The sequence below is a fragment of the Capsicum annuum genome, chromosome 1 (assembly GCF_002878395.1).
Source record: "Capsicum annuum cultivar UCD-10X-F1 chromosome 1, UCD10Xv1.1, whole genome shotgun sequence".
Classification (NCBI taxonomy): Eukaryota; Viridiplantae; Streptophyta; class Magnoliopsida; order Solanales; family Solanaceae; genus Capsicum; species Capsicum annuum.
Genome location: NC_061111.1, coordinates 138,961,439 through 138,970,083, shown reverse-complemented (window position 1 = coordinate 138,970,083; position 8,645 = coordinate 138,961,439).

Below are 8,645 nucleotides of genomic sequence, written 5' to 3'. Positions count from 1 at the left end.
TGAATAAATCTATTAGATAATAACTTATGAACTAAAGTAGTATTTAGTAGACAAGAGGAGGAAGACTTTATTTTATGGACAACGAAATGGGACCGTTTGTATTATAAATTAAAAGGATGGAAAGACTTTTTTATCATCTTCTAAAACACACAGACAAGCCTACTACTAGTAGTACTACTACACAATTTTGGTTTTCATCTTCTCCATAGTTTTTTAAAGCTCTTAATGGCCTTTTTTCCTTCTCCAGCAGCCACGCACCACCATCCACCGATGAAGCTCCACTAAAATTCACCAAAATTAGGCAAAATACCAACATCACTAACAACCAACCTACCACCTCTTTTTTTCTCAATTACTCCAACGAGTAGCTTCAAGCTCCGATGAACCGGACCAATCACCACTACCACCGTGTCGTCCCTATTCCCTTCTCCTTTTGGATTATTATCTCTTAGTGGAAAATATTATTTTCCACTATTGATGCACAGATCTAGACGAAGCTTGGTTTCCAACATTGCTCTGGTGAAAGACGTTGAAGTAATGCCATCGTTTACCTTGACTATCTCCAATTACACCTGTCATTTGGTTTATCTATGTCTATTTTCTAATTGGACAAAACTATGTTCTATGATAATGCTGTTACTTGCTTTATGTTTTGTATGGGGGTTATTGTATTTTCAAGTTGATGTTGCTTTGCCGAATTTTGGTTGAGATCTTGCCGAAAAATATTCTTCGAAGGCTATCTCTTTATGCTACTTTATTTCTATTGTGAAAAGTTGCAATGTTTGTTCACTGCACTTGCTCATTTACCGTTTTTTCGCAATTCTCTTGGATGATTTTATCCTTCACATTTATTTACACTGATAATGGACATATACTACACTATAATGACCAATGACAATATCTATTCATCAGATTTTTTAGGCCGTCCTATAACAAAAGACGAATTTTGTTTTTCAAGTTAAGCATTTTATATAAAATATCAGTACATGGCCAATGAAAATTTTTTGTCAATTTTCTAGGCATCCATAAATAAAAAGACGAACATTAAATATATGAATATGTAACAAAAGATAAATAAATTTGAAGTATGCGAAAATCTTTATATTATTAAGATAACACTAAAGTTTTATGATCGTATCTTGGCAAGGAAATTTAGGACGACTTATGAATCGAGCAATCACTTCATAGTCATGGCATATCTAAAACGTAATTCGATCATACATTTTAATGAAAATTTTATTTCTTTTATATACATATATGCACATAATTTTTTTCAATTTATTTTGATATATTTATTTGCTACTAATATTTCTACCAAGTGTTTATACAGGTTCTTTGGATACTTCTCGAAAATGACATTCAAAAAAGGAGTTTAAATTTATATTTATATTTTCTTATATTCTTACAATTGTACAAATCTTAATCATAGTGAAAATTTTACTTTTGGGCATTGTACGGGATGCTCTTTACATATGTAATCCCCACCACGCGTTTAGGCAAAACTTATTCGTTAATATATATATAAAAGAATTAAATTGATTTAGTCATTTAATTAATTAATTCACACTTTTATTAAGAAAATATTGTGTAATCTTTTCTTTTAAAATAGATCTTCATTTTATTTAATCTTTTCTTCTCATGATTTTTGTCAAGTAAAAGATATTAATTGAGAATACTTTTACTTTATATAATATAAAAAATATTTTTCTTTCATTACATAAATTTCTTTCCTTTTATAAAAATATTTTCTCTTTCATATATATTATTATACAATTTTTATATCCTTTATACACCTTTACACACTTCTATACACATATTTTACTGTAATATATTTTACTTATGTAATTGGTACATGCTTTTCACACATAAACTTGATATTATTTTTAATATATATTTATACTTAAAAAAAATCAATTTTTATCTTCTCCTTCTTTTGATAAATTCAGTCTAGTCGGATATGATATATAATGACCTTGTTTTGTGAATTTTCAATTTCTATGTATTTTGACCCTTTTTTCTTTCTTCGTAGTTGCTGCATATTGATTTTAAGATTTGGGTATGGTTGGCACATCCTGGTGCGATCGAAATTAGTTGTGCAAGTTGTGGTTTTAGAGGCTTGAGATACCATATAGTTGACTTCGGTCAAAATCTGTTGCTTAGAGTGTTGGTTGATAAACTGTACTATGGTAACAGATCCAAAATATTGAATTCGGGTTAGTAGCGGGATTGGTTTGGTTTTGAGATTGTTATGTCTCATTTTGATCCTTCATTAGGAAAATAGTGAAATAGGGACCTGGGTTCTTTTTGTGAAAATGATTTTTCTTTTAAAAATTCAACATCGCTATTGATTCAGGAACATCAAAATTAGCATTGTAGCATATATAGTTTTATTCTATCGGGTCCTGAACAAATCTCAAGGGTCCGTTCAGAGATATTTTTAACTTAGCTTCTAATGCTAGTGCAACACAATGCAATCGTGGGTCTTGATGATTTCCTTCATGCGATCACATGGTGGTGGTACTACGACCACGATGGGTATTTGTGTGGACCAAATTGGGTGACTAATTATGATTGCGAGGCCCAACTATGCGGCCGCTGACCAGCCTCATTGCCGGTCAACATTAACCCTTGTGATGGTGAGGTTGGGGCCTGCGATCACAAGGCAATAGTCTTTTTTTTTATGATTTTCCTCCGTTTTTAGATCTCCAAGCTTCGGGAAAGGCGATTTTCAAGAGTTTCAACATTGATTTTTGTCTCGATAACTTTTAGACTCATAATCCCACTACTTTTCATTGATTTTATCTTCAAAAATATCTTTAAATTATGATCTCAAAGTAAAATATTAGGGCTTTTATCATTTTCTTCATTTTGGACCTTGATTTTAACCCATTTTCATGTGGGTTTTCTCCCGTCGACTCCTAGAACCTTGGAGAAAATATTTTTGAAATAAAATTTTGATTTTAACCCTTTTACTTTTTAATTTATTTTTCAAGTCCATTTTGGATGCTACTTGAATATGGGCAATATTGGTATCATTAGCTTTCCTTTATCGCGTATATGTTACATTTCAATATTGTAGTTTATTCTAATGTCGTTCGTGAGGGAAAGGCTATGTGTTAAAGCACTTTAGACTTGGATTTTATTATTTGAAGGTAGGTTATTACTTAACTTCTTTCAGATTGATCTGAGTAGTTAATATATGAGTAAAACATGCTATGAGTTAGGGAAGGTAGCTATGAGTTTTATATTTTGAGATTATCTTACTGTTGTGTGCTGTGCGGTGGCTTATATGTTGTTGATACTAACTTGTGATATTTGATATTATGTGTTGCCCATATGGGGGATTTTTTTGACATCATTGACCTTATCTGTGCATCTTTATTCATTCAGTCTAGATGTAATGCTCATACAAGGACTTAATTTTGTAAGATAGGCCTTATTTGAGCATTGATCGCTTTTATTATGATAGAATACCCGAGTTAGGGGTTGATATGATAATAATTATGACTTGCATGCATATTTATTATGATGGTACTTATCCGAAGTTGATAAATCATGAATTACAGACATATTGAGTTGATTTCTAGGCTTACTTATATATACTTACATATTGACTAGATAGGATATCCTCATTTTGGGTTGATTATGAGCATTACATCCTTATTTCATACATATTCGTTCATGAGATATTGGTACCACTGAGACACACTACTTTTGAAAAAAAAATAAGACATTTTAATGAAAATCCTCTCCAAAAACTTGAGCGGAGAAGAGATTTGAGATTGACATTGAGATATGAGATAAAGTATATGGGTTGCCTAGTAGTTGTGAGCTCGGTGGGTGTATACGAGAATTTATATGATTGCTTTCACCATTCATTCTATCAATTTCTTATTACATTGCATTGCATACATATCTTGCTTGTTTTCCTTAGTTTCCTTGATTTGTGTGTGGTGTCTATGTATTTTCTTCTTTATATTCGTATTATTATTGCTTTTGTATACTTATATATGTTAGAACTATTAGTGAAGATGGTGTGAGCTATTTTTTGGGACTTCTCTGTTTGCGGTGACGTGTTAATAGTATATTCTACTTATATTATTTTCTTTTATGCTTAGTTCACCTATGATACCTACTGAGTACAAGTGGACCGTACTCACTCCTACTATGCCCTTTGATATAAATACTAGCATGAGTATGACACGTAGAGGTTGATATCGCGCTTTTGATTAGTGATATTTAAGATACTGGAGCATTGCAGTGTTTAGGGAGGATTTTAGAATCTCACTCTATCTTACTTATGTCTTTTTAGTCTTGGATTGTTCTTTTATTTTGACACCAGGTTTTTGGTGATTTATGTATTTCTTAGACATTTATTTATTCTCTCTCTCTCTCTCTCTCTCTCTCTATCTATCTATCTATCTATCTATCTATCTATCTATCTATCTATCTATCTATATATATATATATATATATATATGTTTTATGATTGGGCTGACTTTGTTCTAGAAGTCTCATTTAGGTTCATATTATTATCGATTTTAGGTGAGTGGCTTGCTTATTAAGGCTCAACCACAATAAATGTCATCAGGACCCATTTTTAGGTCGTGACAAATTGGTATTAGGGTAGCCAGATTCATTGGTCCATAAGTGTATCAGCAAGAAACTCATAGCGTATCGTAGATCGGTACATAAACATCCATGTCTATCTTCAAGAGGCTATAAGATGTCTTTTGGAAATACTTCTATGTTTTGATTCCTTGTCGTGTGGATTATTTATACCCTATGTTCTAAGTTGTGTTCTATTCTTTTCTATGCTAATGCTAAAGACTAGATCTTAAGAGGTTAGGAATATTGAGCCAACAACCGAGGATGAAGCCTAGAGTAAAGGGGTGAATTAGGGGTCGTAGACGACATGTGAAGCTTCCTTGGTTAGAGGTAGTGTTAAAGGGATCTCCCTTAAGCTTGAGGTTGAGCATGCATGAGATGCAGATCCATCTCAGGTCCCATAGGGTTTAGTTGCTAACCTAGTTTTAGAGGGTTTGTTGATTCAACTATTGATTCATTTGGACAGTTTTACTGTAATGCCCTTGGTTTTTGTTCCTTGAAAATTTCTTGAGTTTTGAGCTTTCTTCCCTGGCAACGATTCATTTAATGAGTCGTAATGTATCTTTATGAGTACTATGGACCCGATCTTAACCAAATCAGCAATTAAGTGGTTAAGTGTTACTTTGAGTACAAGTGACTCACTATGAGCCAAAGAAATTATTATGAGTCAGTCGGTGCAAATCGTAGGATGTCCAGTGTTTACCAAATTGGATTTTATATTGACTACGACTGGACCCTACAAGTTGTAGGGTCTCATTATGAGTATCACCAGTTAAGTTGTAGGATCAATAATGTGAGTGGGTCCTAGAGACTATATTGATTACGACGTAGGGTGATGAGTCATAAGGAGTGGCTACGACTCAACGGGTTACCCATAGTTAATGGTAGTACTTTTATATTTTATGTTAAGGGTATTTTGGACATTTCCCCTCTTCCCAAATTGAAACCCACATCTTATAACCACTTTAAGGTGTCATTAGCACTCAGAAACAAATCTAAGTAACTTATCAAACACTCTAAAAGGCTCTCTAAATTCCCTCAAGCAAGTCAAGCTAGGGTTTCATCAAGTTGGTCATCTAAGGACTCAAGGGTCGATTTCTCTCCAAATTTCTTAGTATTTAAGGCATGTTACTCTTCCCTCATTGTTATTTATTAAAAGCACATATTTTAAAGTATTGTTCATGAGATATTCATGTTTGTTTTATAACAAGGGTTGAGGGTTTTGAATGCTTGTTGTTCAAGAATGTTTTCCCATGGTTTATGTAACACCCCGCATTTTGGGATAGAATAAAAACCATGACTCTGACACATTGATAATCCCAGAGCCTTAAATCCTATGCCAATTTGACATGTTAATCAATTATGTAGTATCTGAATCCATTTGAGCATAAATTTAGACCATAGAGGTCCTTCAACTCAAGGACGAGTTGAAACTATTTCGATCGATTAAGTTTTAGTAGATGTTGTAATTTGTCTCAGATTCCATTGACCATAACTCTCTGTATATGTCAAATTAGAGGGCCTACTATGTGTCAAATGATAGGTCTTCGAGTTAACTTTCCAACGATACCAATTTTTCTAAAATCTGACACCCGAGCAAGAAGTTATGGCCTTTCAAAGTAGTAAGTGTCGCCTAACCAATCGCACATGGCCTCTAGAAAGCATATGCGGCGCCTATGTAAATATAGGCGATATAATATACAACACCTATGTAAATATAGGAGATATCATATGCGGTACCTATGTAAATATAGGTGATATCATATGCGATGCCTATGTAAATATATGTGATATCATATGCAGCGCATATCTTATGGTTTCAAGTGACTTAAACACTCCATTTTCTAGGGGCAAAATGGTCCTTTTCCCACCCTTATTCATCCATAACATGAAATTCAGTCCCCAATTCTCCAAAATACATCCACATTCATCTAAAAATTCTCAAGAACACTCCCAAGGGTTTCAAACTAAAAACCCAAATAAATCAAGATTTAACCCTGGGTTTTTAAAATTGATTAGAGATTCGGAATCCCCAATCCATAGGCTTCAAGAAGCACCCATTATTTTTCGAAATAGAGATACGCGGAGTTTTCCTAAATTCTCATGGGCATAGAAAAATCATGTTTTAGAATAGGTTTTTTGAATCTATGTATATATTCATGTATTAAATGTTTTAATATCATTGTTTTGGTCTTTTGACCTTTCCCAAAGTGATTTGAGAATATGAATGTATGAAACCATGTATTTAAGAATGAATTCTTGTTGAGAGCATGATTTTCAGTGAATTCCCTCTTACTATGAATTTTTCAGATTTCTCATAGCATATGAATTGTTTTACAATGCATCCTTGAAAAGCCCTATATGAAATGATTGAACTCTTGTTATGATTTAAAGGTGGTTTTAAATCACTAAAGAGGGAATCTAGCATGAATGTTTAATGTTCATAATGCATGTAATGAAAGAGTGCATGGATTTGCTAAAGGCACTAAACCACCAAATGTTGATAAAGTTTTTGCATAATTTTGACTTGAGTTTCGAAACACGAAATCTTCTATATCAGTTGCATGTTTTTGTGGTCTAAATTATGCTTTAAATGAAAGATTTAGCTTAATGTGTTATGGCTCAGAAATCATGACTTGCAAGTCTTGGTATGACAATACCAATTCAGACCAATGCCATATCAGCCTCAGACTAATAGACATTTCAGACTATCATGATTTTAGACATTCAGAATATTGCATGTATAAAAAAGGTTTAAAATGGGCATACAGAGATGTTAGGTGGTTCCCTGAAGAGGGCTTGAGTTTAAGCAACTCATTGCCTAAAATCGTGGTTTGCCGAGCTGGGTATATTATTATACGCTGACTTAAGTGTCATGTGGCGTATCAGATTCAAGAACTCCAACCCTTGCGGCATACTCTGGTTGGAGGCTTCCCTGACGAGTCAATAGTGGATTCCACATCGCCCATGGAATATCATACTTGTAGGGGATACCACCTAACTCAGAAGTAATACATAGATTAGAGTTTGAGATTTACAGATAGGTTACATATTTTTAGAAGGTGCCCATGTGTTTTTCAGAAATTGTTTTATGTATAATGTTTGATGAACATTTGCTCTCACGTATTATATATATATATATATATATATATATATATATATATATTCAATTACTCTATTTTGGATTGCTTCCCATACTGAGGTGTAGTCTAGTGGTCCAGGTCCTCAGTAGAGTCTATAGACAGGGTTGTCTCAGAGTTCAGTTGGTGAGCCTTCTTTACTTCGAAAGGCCTAGTCATTTAGGTATTTATTTCAGTATGGTTTTTGGTCTGCTAGAGGCCTTATCCCAGTTATTCAGATAGTATGTCAGTAGAAATTTCACAGATTGTTGCAGATATTTACTAAATATTATTGGGCATGTTTTCAGGCCTTTAACTATTTTAAATTGTTGACCATGTTTTCGTATTATTGTGTCTATTCTGTATTACGTTGATCATATGAATTATGTGCATGATTACCAGATAGATAGAGGGTGTTCTGGGCCTTTGGGTTTGGGAATGCTCATCACGGCCAGGGTCCCAGTTTGGGTCGTGACAAACTTGGTATCAAAACATGGTTCATGATCCCAGGATGTCTATGAAATCGCATCAGGTAGAGTCTTGTTTATGGGTGTGTAGTGCTCCACACTTATAAGCAGGAGGCTACAAGGCGTTTAAGAATGTCTCTTTTTCTTTATGTTCTAGTTCGTGCTATAGAGTCAGAATATTCCTCCTTCATACTCTAATTCATACTATGGTGTCACCCATACGAAAAGAAAAGTTATCCTAATTTCTTCCTCACTCTGGTGTTTCCAGATATTCTCTAATTATCTAGTCCTCATTCTTATGAGGCGTTCAGTTAAGACAAGAGTAAGATGTGTGTTCTTGAGTCATTGAATATTGTGTATCAAGCATCTATCTCTTATAATATTGATATCATTGTGTTGTTGAAAACAAAAGTCTAGTAAAGTCATGTGAGGCCTATTTTGATTCACTAGC